Source organism: Limulus polyphemus, unplaced genomic scaffold (genome assembly GCF_000517525.1).
Source record: "Limulus polyphemus unplaced genomic scaffold, Limulus_polyphemus-2.1.2 Scaffold748, whole genome shotgun sequence".
Taxonomy (NCBI): Eukaryota; Metazoa; Arthropoda; class Merostomata; order Xiphosura; family Limulidae; genus Limulus; species Limulus polyphemus.
Window position 1 is genome coordinate 49,241 of NW_013666358.1, and position 13,601 is coordinate 62,841.

The following is a 13,601-nucleotide window of genomic DNA, read 5'->3' on the forward strand; positions in this document are numbered from 1 at the left end:
CAATATTCGCAGGGGGAACATTTTGTTTTTCCGGCAGCATAGCCTTTTTTTTTTCTTTGAAAACATTCATAATACATGATATTAGTTTAATTTTAGTTGGTGATTATATAGCACATACTAAGAGGCAGTCATTAATCATTCTTTAATGGAAACAAGATACGCAAAATAAAACAATAATGACAGGCTTTAATTAGTTACTCTTGAAGTCAATACAAAAAAGAAAAGAAAAATTTACAGAGATTTGGAAGCCTTTTCATTGTTATTAGTGAATGAAGACAGAAATTCTAATAATTACTTGAGAACTATAATTTTGGCTAATATCTTTTTTTTTTCATTTTTGACAGATACGTTTATCTATATGTAATTAGATAAACAGATAGTTTAGTATCTTTCAGCGAAAATGTTATACACTATCCTGTCAGTCGTTTGTTTCTTAAATTTTTGTTTTATTTGAGTTTTCAAGGAATTGTTTCTTTGTTTTAATATATACTATAGTGAAAGGATAGGAAATTTCACTGTTATTGAAAACACTCACAAAGTTTTAAGATACTGTGGTCAAGCGCTAATATTAAAACGTTCATTTGAACCCTAAAATTACCGACATTTTCTGCATCATTCACTACAGGTGGGGGTTATATTGGATCATGATGAATATTGTTTTTTCTCCAATAGCATTCAATGAGAAGAAATGACGAAATATATTGGGTAAAATTTGTTCAAATCAAACCAGTTTAGAGTCGTTTTTTTTTTCAATTTTGTAAATTTTCTTCTCTTAAGAAAGACCATTGAATAGGTTACAGTACGTTTTTCCAATAGAAATCACGTGGGAAAGCTACTTCACCTACTTCACTATTTTAGAGCTACCTTTGAAACTGCTTATCATGGATTTCGGGATCAATTTGTCGGCTCAGCCACTTTCAAAAATATTTGAAATGTACTACTTTAAAATGTTTAGCAAGCTATTCAAAAGTAAATATAAATCTCCATATATTTCAGAGTAAAATTCAGCGTTGTATCACATCAGCTATCTTGATCCCTGAATGTTTCGCAGAGTGTACTGTATAACATTCATTAATTTACGTTTGTATGATTTCACAAGAGATTATATACAGTCAATTATCAAATACCATAATTTTTTTAATTCGGCTGGGCGTGACCCAGAAGTTAGTGTCTCCAGAGTGTGAATCCGAAGGCCCATGGTTAGCGACTCGTTGTCGCAAAAATGCTCAATGCTCTGGTGGTGATCATTTGCTCTATTCCCTCTAATTATGTCCCCTGTTAAGACAATGGTAAGTTTACGGACTTACAACGCTAAAGTTCGGGGTTCGCTTATCCGCGGTGGACGCAGCAAATAGCTCAATGTGGCTTTGCTCTTAAAAACAATCAAACCTTCTATTACATCGACTCAAAATTAAAGACTGTTATGTACAGACAGCATTTGTGTAACTTTGTGCGAAAATTCTAAAATAAACGATTTTTTAAATAGAAGCTAGAACACACATAACAGCAAACTCTCTGTAAAATTTATGATTTAAACTCCAAAAGCTAGCAAAGCATTAGAAACCAATAGGCCTAATATTTGTTATAAAAATCACGTAGACTGCAGATTTTGTTTTCCATATTCCTCTTAATTTGTCCATTTCGGATTCAAAATCAGAGACTTGAAAAAGTACTTTTAAACCTTTAAACTTTAGCCAAGCTTCTTATAGTCTTCTAGAATTCTCACTACTTTCCTGTATAATATGAATATTGTTTCTTGGAGTTTCAGTGACTGTCTTTTTTTTTTTTACTCTTTTCTACAACTTTACAAATGAAGTTTCAAGATTAAGACTAAATATAAACATAATTGTAAACAAAATTTAACCAATGATTCTGGTGGAAAACGGTGGATATTCTAATATGTTTCACGCTTTGAAGTATTTTTGGGATGTGTAGATGGCAACATGATCCAGCGTCTTATCGGTTTAGACTAGTAGTCTAATGATTGCGAGTTCGATATTTGCTCACGACATGCTGTTGTATCTTTGCGCAGTCTAATGAGCTGTATAATAGGTAGCAGCTGCTAAATGAGAAGGTAACCTGCGATGGACTGGGAATGTGTTACAATTCTTACCCGCTTATATCCATTAAGCCGGTGTTCAACATCGGTTCCTAAGTGCCGTTTTGGCATTGGAGAGATTTGACCTTTGAGATATGTTTGTAAATATATTACTAGAATATGGTCTGAAAATTATATTTATTTATAAAATTGTAATATATGTAAGCATAAGTAAGTATGACTAAAATAAACAGTAACGTCAATAAGCATCTAAATGTTAACATAAAAGGTAACAAAGAAATTGTTTTAAATAGAATTAGTTCATTCTTATTGCTAGACTTTATATGGCTTTTGACCAATTAGAACTTTCATCCATATACATTTCGCTGTTTATTAATAGATGTCACTACGTGCAATAATTATCACAAAATTTACATGTATTTTTCTAAGACTATTAGAAAAGTTGCATATTGAGCTAACTGCACTGTGTCCACCACAGGGACTTGAATCCCAGATTTTGGCAGTCAGTTTGCCGCCGGATTATTTTAAGATATATTGATATTGAATAGAGATCTGTCTTAGCCCAGTAGTGGCTTCCGGGCTTATAGCATTAAACATCGGTGGGCAAATTGAAGATAGAAAAGTGTACAGCTTTGCGCATAAAAAAACAACAAACAAACAAGATGTGTTTGCTTCTAATATTTGTGTAAGGCTTTGTTTGTTTTGTCGTGAAGCACAAAGCTATACAATGGAGTATTTGTGCTGTGCCCACCACGGGTATCGAAACCCGTCTTTTAGCATTATAAACTTTGTGCAAAGCAACACAAAATATATCCGTGTTAGTCGGTAATCCAGTGGTTCAGTGATTGACAGAGTGCAGATAGCCTATTTGGTAGCTTTGCATTAAAAAACAACAGCTCCAGAGGTAATTTTGAATTGATAAACTAGAGGGAAAGCAGTTAGTCAAGCAGAACCCACCCGTCAACTATTAAGCTACTCTAATTGAATAGTGGGATTTGCCTGTCTCTCTCATAACTCACCCACGACCTAAAAGTGCGCAATGAAAGTTTTCGGCGATGGGACGCGAACCATAGGTTCGAATATTCACACTTCGGTATGCTAATTCTAGGCCACGGCCAACCCTAGTGAGAGATTGACTAAAGTAACACACTTTGTATCTGGAATGGATATAGATATATTTGTAAATGATTCTATTATACAAAGTTACGTTATTGCCTTTTTATGTAGTTCTGCAAGTAGTTATGGCTATGCAGTAATTAGTTTTGTAATGCTTTAAAAAACAGAATTGATGATAAAAAGTTTTAGCAAAATAACTGGTATTTATTTAATCAATGACAAAAGGAGACTAGTTGTTAACTTCAGGCCGTGGAATTCAACTCCTTTAAAAGCATGAAAAGACAACGTTATATCGATTCTCAGATCACCACAAGTATCATACAAAGTAATTACAAGATTAATTGCTTCCAAGTATAGTGTTGTATAGACTGTAAAAGAGGCACTCAACGAACTGTTCTCAACTGAATCCTTAGAATTAGTATTATCTCCTGTTTCAATACAGTTTCCACAATAATCGCTGAACATGCTGAAACAGTTTTGCAAGCAAACCTCAGAACAAAAGGTAATGCCTTTAATTAACTACGGTATCTGTTTCGAAACAGCATTATTTTACAATGTACAAAAAAATATTACCCATAATTCGCATTTTAAAGCAAAGTTATTTTATTTGACGATTTTGCTGTTTGTTTATTGTTACACTTAAAGCTACACAACAAGCTACCTGTGCCGTGCCCGCTACGGGTATCGAAGTCTGGTTTTTAACGTTATAAGCCTTCAGACTTACCGTTGAACTACTGGAAGCATTTGCTGAGCTCAAATTAGAACTCCACAAATGGGATTATTCGAGAACGTAAAAACGCAGCTTTTGAAATAATTGTCGATCTATCTATTGACAAAAAAAATATATTGTCACAAAGACGTGTATGTTTTAAGTGTATAAACGAACACTGTTGTTTAACTATAGAACATTGTCATGCATCTGGAAGGGAAAGAAATCTTCTAGTCAACTAATTATACCTGTCTCAGTAAATGTTATGGCAGTAGACAACGCCCAGTTCATTCGTTGCTCCATCTTCCACTAGATGGCAGACGTGAAACGATCAAAGTGCCGCCATTATCATCAATCTCCTCCCTATTTATGGATACCAGAATCTGGTGCAAAGCCCTCTAATACCCACCGCAGTTTGAACATTGCCACATTATAACTCTACCTAATTGAAGTAATTGAACAATAATTTTGTGCTCATGGACATCACGTGATCGATAACGAAATTTTAATTGCGTGGTAGTGATCATTATATATTGAGTGATGATAAACTTACTGTTTCTGTTTTCATTAATTTGATAAATTATTACTGCCCAATAATTTTAGCACAAAACTTCAAGGTACTACTTAAATTATTCCACGAGTTCTCCTACCAGAAATTGCTGAACTTATTTAATTTACTTACATGGTGTGTTTGTCTTTATTATAACAATTGACTCAATGGCTCAGCAAAAAGCTTGAGGGCTTATAACACTGAAACTCGAAGATCAATTCTTGTAGTGGCACAGACCAGATAGTTTATTGTGCTGAACAAGAAACAAATTTAAAAGTCGATATAGAGGCTGCTTTTTAAGTTTGTAAATATTGGAGAAAAGGAATTTCACTACTAATAATATAGAATTAAAAATAAAGTTGTTGTTTTTTCACTCTCCCACAACATTCTTCAGACATATATTTTCAAATTTTTAGAGTTACCACTGAATTATTATCAAATCATTTAGATCATCAACTGTTACGGAAAATCTTAATAAATGCAACACAGTTTGAAATTATTGTATTAGAATAATTTATTGAGAACCACAAATATGACAAACATAACGAAACAAGTGCAGAAAATTCACGTTATTGTCCAACATTTGTCTACGATGATCCATTAACCTTAGGCCTATCAGTTTACAAGTCCAAAGGGCTATGCACAGATATCTTTTATGTAGCTTTTATCAAAAATTCCGAAAATTACATGCCCTTGTAAATCCCTGTGAACTAAAGATTTATACAGTTTTTGTTTGTCTGTAATTGAACACAAAACTACACAATGGGCTATCTCTGCTGTGCCCATCATGGGTATCAAAACTCAGTTTTTAGTGTTGTAAGTCCAGAAAAATACTTCTGGGCCACTGAGAATCCATTGTTTAGATGATAAAATTATGTGATATATTCAGTATAAATCTTACGATGCACTGGATGAAAATAAATTCATTTATATAGTTATCTTTAAATTAACCTAGAAACGAGAAGAGACATACTCACATTAAACAGCCATGTTTGCAGTGAATAAATGTGTGCCTGCATTTTACGTTATTTAATATCATGTACTGCTTATTATAGATAATTCAATGAACGTGTAAACATAAAAACTCTTAGAATGATTAGAAAACTCTAGAGGATTTCTGTCAGATTCATCTTTCTGCTATAAGGTATTTAACTTAAAAGAAACTACTTATAAGATCAAAGTTTATCTCTTAAATTTTACAAAAGAACTTAGTCTCCATTTTTATTTTGATGTGAAGCATTTTGAGGCATGTCATTAAAATTACAAATGCTTATGTGAACGAAAAATAAATTTTTTCGTGAATGTTCATGTATGACACTAACGAATGTACAATGGAAGTTTCATAAAGACGACTGCCCAAATTAGGAAAGGGATATGTTAAAGTAAATACACGAGTTGACAGAGATGCATTCCAATCTGCAGTATAAGAAGTAGAAACCAACGGTTTGTCTTATCTACATTAAACATACTTAATTGTAGCAGAGAGAAAGGCTACAAAATGTTTATATTATCGACATTAACTAAAGGAAGTGAGACGTATAAAAAACGACTGGCAGAACTTTGAGTTGAAAGAAATAGTAGAGAAAGACATGTGAATAGGCTGCCATTTATCAACTTTTGACCATATTAAATTATAATTTAGTTGTGGTTTGATAAATCATCGAAATTAAACCAATTAGTTGGAGGACCTATGTGCAAGCTAAGCATGTATTGCTAGTTGAATCATATGAACACATTCAAATGTGTATAAGATGTAACGTTTTTGGCTCAAACATCAGTTCTCTGATGCTGATTCTAGAGTTCCGAAAAAACACTACTGTTTGAAGCCCTAACCTTCTGATTGACCATGGCTATTCTCCAGAGCATGGAAAACATTATCCATACAAACTCTCTTTAAGTAACTAATGCTACCCTTTTTAGTCTAACAGTATAATTAGAAAATGATGTATAATGTTTGTGAATAATAAGATGATATTAAAATAAAACTTATTTTTAAATTTAGTAAGGTTCATTGAACAAGTAATAGTTTTGTTGACAGATTGAATAAACTAAACTATGTCTGAATGTATGTGTCACATAATACTTCAGTTGACAATCTGTTTGCTGTAGTGTCAGATTTAATGAGTATTATTGAGGGTTTAATCAATGAACAGTTGCTTGCTCAGAATGAACAATTTGATGCTTTTAATGTATAAGTTTCCAGGATAATTTTGGTACTGTAGACTTGAATGAGTATTTGAATATTTTAAATTAAATTTTGTATGTTATTTATTTTAACTGTAAACTTCCTCGAGTTGGTGGCTAGCGTACTAACCCACGACTGCATAATCTGAATTAAATAAACTAACTTAACTGGTGTTAAAGTCGAACCCCAAATGACTAGCCTACTGGCCATCCTTTACAAATTGGCACAATCAGTTGGAATAACGAAAGGAGTAGACATAAGCAGTTTAACTAGTATAAGCAGATATGAGTAGTAGGTAAGCAGGCATGACTAATGCCAACACAGATATTACGACAGAAGAGGTTGCACGACTACAAGCCAAGAGCTGGTACAAATTTTGAGGCTGCATTGGATCAACCCACACCAGCAGAGCTACACACTTAATGACTACTATACCAATTTTCATTGTAAGTTTGATAAGGACATAGAGATCTTTATTGATGCAGTGAATGAAGCAGCTAGAATTTCAGGCTGGACGGATGCTTAAAAAGTAGATATTTTGAGGTTAAGAATGGCAGGAGAAGCTAAGCATTACATTAGAGCTTATGATGAACTGCGAGAAACTGCAGTTTTTCAGTCTTTAGGCTAGTACAGAAGTATAGAAAGTGAGAGACATCTAACAAAATACTGGTACAAATGCACAGCTTGACTCAGCAGAGAGGAGAGTCTGTTAGAGTGTTTGGCCATAAATTACAGGAGGAGATAAGCAATAGATTGCATAGGGTATATAGACACCCTAATGAACTAATGATACAGGAAATTTAAAGTCAGACTATGAGTAAGATTTAATCAGTAATGTAACCAGAAATAACATAAATGAAGCAAAATGTTTTTCTCCTGTACTCAACCATTATGCAATTAAAGCAAAAGTTTGATTCATTATATTCATAATGCCATTTGTAACGACTTTTCTGTTGCACTGGTCATGCAGTGATGGTAACAAGTTTTAAGAGGCATTGCAAACTAACTGATAACTAGTTCTGCTGCAATGCAAAACATACAATAACGGGACTTTATGTCAAACATGAGACTTACGAGATAGTGATATCATGTGGAGATTGCACCAAAATCTTATATCTGTCTCTACTACGGCAACTAGTTTAATGTGACATCCTCAAACTGTGATGCCACAGAAATGGCTTTGGTTAGAGAAAATATGTCTCTGAAACCTCAATAAACTTGACAATGAGGACGTCTTTTTAATACTCTACTGCAATTGTGGGATATGCATTTCCATGTAATTGACACAGTTCATTTTCCGTATGTGGAATAGTTTCTATGAGAATTATACTTTTGAGCTCCAAACTTGGCCTTGTAAATGGTGTAGTCTTCTGTTGGATTGAATCAGCAATTCAAATCCACAACAAGTGTGTTCCAACTATATATTTAGTTTGTGTACATAATAGCTCAACAGTGTGTAGTATGGGGCTGTTCAAAGTCAGAAGCAACTGTTGGGTATCTTGTTTTCTAATCTGCCCATTTCAATAAACTATTTCCCTGAATTACCTCAGGAATAAGTCCAGATCCTCTCAAGCAGTACCTTTGAAGGCTAACAAATAGTTCTGCATTATATCTCTATCATTGGACCACAGTTGAGACACCAATGTCAACAAAGGCACTAATTATTCTCAAAATCTGGAGGTTCCAGTATTTTGCAGATTGTCATACTTGTGCTCAGGATCAGTGGAATGACACATTTCCGTGACAATTTTATTGACTAGAATATAAAAGGTTCAATTTATACACCACATGTGTCTAGAAAACGAATAAATAAATGAAATATTGACAAAATGATATCATTTCCTATCCGGAATGTTTAGACAAATAAAAATGATAGGGTTTGTCTTTTTGTCTATTTGTCTGTATGTATGGCCAATAAATTACTTAATTAATCGTTTCTTTTTATGTTCAAATTTTTCTTAAGAAATATCAGTTTATCAACAGCCTCCCCTGACAAATATTACCTCTGGGCTGTAACAATGTCCCTGGCAGTGGAAAAAACTCTTTCACTTGGCATACTTGTTGCAGGAACACAAAGGTATTTCTTAGCCAATTTGGGTAAAAGTGGATATTTGCCCTGATTTTCTTTCCACCAATCTAGTGGATTTGATGTTAATGGTAAATAGGATTCACACGTGGAAGATAATACTTCAGTTTAAATTATTTCCATCAATGACAAATACATCCCCAAACAGATCCTCCATTGCTAATTTCTGTTATTTCTGAGGAACTGGACTATCATTAGTAGCAGTGGGTACAGACAGATCAGCTGGCAGGACAGGTTCATCAACATGTTCAGTCTTCACCTGTCATTAATAAATTACATAAACTTTAGTGAAATTCCTCTAATAAAACCACCCAATAATATGACTACGATCCCACTATTGAGACCACATCTTCAAAATGCCTTGGACAACATTTACTGTATAATTCTATTTACTATTAAGATCATCCCATTATTCAGACCATTCTTCTCAATCCCTTATGTGGTCTTAATACTGGGATTGTACGTATATTCTTATTTATATTAATTTAACATTAATACTTTTTAATAGCAAATTTGTTTTTAATGTTTATGTACCATGACTGTAATTTTTCATGTGAAGAAAATACTTCTTTTTTTCTGTTAATTAATTTCTTTAAAAAATACCTTGATTTTATTCATGTGTTTTTCATTAAGGTCCAGAGCCTCCTGTGTCAGAGAACTAAAAACTTCAATTATTTTCATGCCTGTTATGTATGGCATAGCCTTAAGTCTTGGATCTAGATATGCATTTTCAAGCAACAAGCTCAGAATATCCTGGTCAGTGTACCTGACAATTTTAATTGTAATGCTTTTTAAATTATTTAATATTTTTGTATCATGTAACAATTTCAAATACATGTGCATGTTATTCAATCATGTAACTTCTTCTCATAGGATTTGATTTGTACATATGATATTATAAAGTTGAGATCCTGAATAAAATTTATAAATGCGCATTTGTATTCTTCAATGTTTAATTTTTATATGATCTGGTTTTGTCATTGTTTTTGTTGATAAAATATATTGTTATTATTAATTTATTATACTTATCTTTGGTTCAAATCATTTAAGATGGCAGTTTTTACATTTGTGATTAACTGACTGTTTAAATTGGAACTGGCAAGATGATGCTCATCATAGATTTTAATGGGTGTATCATGGAAATGGTGGGTGTATTCTCATCGCAGAGAATAGTTGTGATGGTTTTAATTGGTTCAAGAACCTTCACCAAAGTTTCTTATGTATTTAAGTCATCTTCAGTCAGATTTAGAATGTCTTTGGAATTTTTTTCACCTCTTTGGTCAAAAGAGCTGCTTTATTGCACTCTGTTGTTCTAAATATTTGTCAATCATGTCAAAAGTTGAATTCTACCTTGTGGAAACATCCATTACTAACTTATGCACAGGTAAGTCCAGAAGTGATTGTTTTGATTTCAAAACTGCATCAGCGGTTGAGCTTCTATGAAAAAAGCTTACAACACGCCTTACTTTATTGAAAACTTTTTCCCTTTCTTGAATCTTCAATCCTCTTTGGGTAGCCAAATTTATAGTATGGGCTATGCATCTGACATGCTGCAAATCTAAATGTTTAGCAGCATTAGCTATATTTACTGCATTATCTGTAGTAATGGTGGGTTTATATCTATTTTTGACTAAGTCCCATTCGGTGATGGCATTTTTAATCATCTCAGACAAAGTTTCTGCTGTATGGGATTTGTGTAATGTTCTTATCTGCAGAATGTAGTTTTGTAGTTCTCATTCATAATTTATAAAGTGGGCTGACAAGGTATCGTAACTCTCTGTTGATCGTGAAGTCCATCCATCTGAAGTAAGTGTAGCATATTCACATGGTTGCATTTTGCTTTTGACAATTTTGGCTACTTCATTATACAGCATTGGGATTATTTTCTCTGTAAAGTGAGTCCTGCTTGGAAAATCACATTTAGGGTCCAAAACCGACACCATATGTAGAAAACCTTCATTGTCAACAACTGAATAAGGTCTCATATCCTTTGAAATGAATATGCCAACAGCTTTTGTGATTTGTTTATGTCTCATGCTTGTTTTGCCATATTTATTTTTCATGACATCAGAAAGGCTCAACTGTTTTATATGATAGACTTACTTGGGGTTTCTGATGATGAAGCTTGGTTTGATTCAGAGCTTCTAGAAGTAGTAGGTGATTCCTCGGTATAATTGCTGGAAACATCTAAGGAGTGTCTTTTCTTCAGGTGCAAACAATGTTTGTTGTTGACCCTGTTACGTATTTAAATTCGGCAAAACAGTGACGACATACAGTAATAGATATGTTTGCTTTTTCTTCTTTTTCTTTTTTAAATCCAAAATGCTTCAACACTGCACTGTGGACGGAAGCTCAGCTATCATGTTTGTCGTCATCTTTGTTTTGTATTCGAATCGATTCGAAATTCGGAACTGTTTATTCGAAAACCGAACCGAATCCTTTTATTCGCGAATATTCGAACTTTCGAATAATCGTTTCAGTCCTACAAAATACAGTAGTAATACTTTTTCTTTAGAGGTAAATTCTTTTTCTGCACCAATTTGAGAAAAAGAATTCGTAAAACGACCACCAACGTAATTTTGACCAAGAGATAGCTTTGCTAAAACTATTTAACAATTTTAAATTGCATAGGACTTCGTAGTACACTACATTATCAGAAGATTCCTATTAACAGAATAGGAAAAAACAGAGTTATTAACGTCTCTAGCTTCAAATATAACCAACCTACCAGAAGCACATTTAGACCAGATTAAATTATCTAACTTATGCGATCAAGTTGGCTCCAAAAGTTATTTTAGAACTCGATAGATTTTAAAAATTACACTATTAACCCTTAATTCATGTAGTTCTTTCAGAAAATTTACAAACTTTAGATTTATTCCTAGATATCGTTAACCCCTACCTTTTTTTCAATAACTCTCTGATTTAGACTTTATACGTATACTATCAAAGCGACTTGTCAATGCCAGATATAAAACTTAATGCTAATAATCGAGGTCTGGGTTGCCTCTTCTACTATTTTGAGCCACAGAGCACAAACGGTTCATTGGATATAAAGCTACTTGAGCTAAATGCAGCATTAAACGTCACTTTCGTTTGGTTTCGGCTTCACTTATTTTGTTACCGACCTCCTTACTTATTTGAGGCTACATTCATTGCATTATGCTAGTAAAATTGAAATGATTTACAAAGGCAAACTCTTTGTCAAATTTAAATTAGACCTTTGCAAGGTCCATCTGAATTACTCTGTCAAATATCATTGAAATTGGTTCAGCCAGTTCCTCACAAAACTTTTAGTATAACAAGTACGACAAATTTAGTCTGTATATATATATATATATATATATATATATATATAATATATATACATACATATAGGTGTATCATTGTCCGAGAATCAGCTGGCTTTAGACTTTGTATAACAACTCACTAGGTCCGATACTTCTCCTCAAAAGCTTAGTAGTTTTATAAACTTTATACGAGAAGTCGATAGTTCTTTCATTTAGCCCAAGATATCGCTAGGTTTGAGGCTCCTGCCTTTTGAACCAGTATACCTTTTTTTATGAATATGTTGAAGCCGAGTTGAAGGCCATTCCTATTACAGTGCCCAAGTTACTGTCTTGATAATTTCAAAATAAAATATTGTATACTGAAAATAATATAAACCTCCGAATATTTCATTAATGGCAGAACCTCTTATTTTAGAGAGAAAATTAGTATAATACAAATGAAGCTAGTTATCTCATTCTAAAAATGAATTGGAACCATTTGCAGACCATATTTATAAGATATAATTTATGGGGCAAAAGAGAAACAAATGATATTCTAAATGATTTATACCAAAGTAACAAAACAAAACAGAAATTAAACTTTCATAGCTTATTGCGAACAAGATTAAGCCGAAAATGATTTATTAAAAAATAACCGTAACAACAGTAAAATGATTAGTTGTATTCCAACTTAAAATATCTTTACCCAATTATCTTCCTATTTACAACTTAGAACTATTTATAACAAAGCTATTATCACGGCTCCACCTAGGTACATCTAGAAGATTAAACGTCTATCCTTCTGCACGTTTTTGGTTAGGTAATAACTGGGCTTCTCTCTCTAAGAAATTTATTTGTAGCGACGGGATCAAGTTTTGATTAATGGCAGCTAACACCGTTTGCGGTATTAATAGCTTCTGTTTCGTTAGACAAAATGAGTCCTATCTTTTTAATTCCTTGTGTAGAATGATGACTGTTGAATTTTAAAAACATTAATTAGAGATTTTTTCTTTTAGTTTTTTGTTTATGTAATGGCGATAAAGCAAAAATAAATTGGTTTGCTTACTGGGAGTCGCTAAAAGACTTTAATATTTAGTAATACAATTAGGTGCAATTAACACTAACAAATGTTTGTAAATCTAATTAAACGACATTTGAAGATCGAATGACCTGAGTACGTCGACATTCACGAAGAAGGCTTTAAATATATGAAAATCCATTATATATATATATATATAAACATGTTTAAGACCCTTTATTAAAGTTTAAAGTAATGGTTATGCATTATGTAGGTGGTAAAATTCCGTACTAATGCAGCACCAAATGGAAAGGTACAAGCAGTTCATCTGGAAAACATGCTTCATTTAACAAAACTTTTTTATTTTATAATTAATATTACAGTAATATATATCAAAAATGTTTTATATTATAACTGATATTACAGGAGTAGTCCTCCAATGACACAGCGGTATGCAGTGATGGGATTCAGCCGGTTCAAACCGGTTCGTGCGAACCTGTTCTTAGAATTTAATGAACTCCACGAACCGGTTGTCAACAATCGTATGTATAGGCCTAATAATAACGTTACAACTTACAAGTACGCATGTTTACAACGCAACTTTACAGC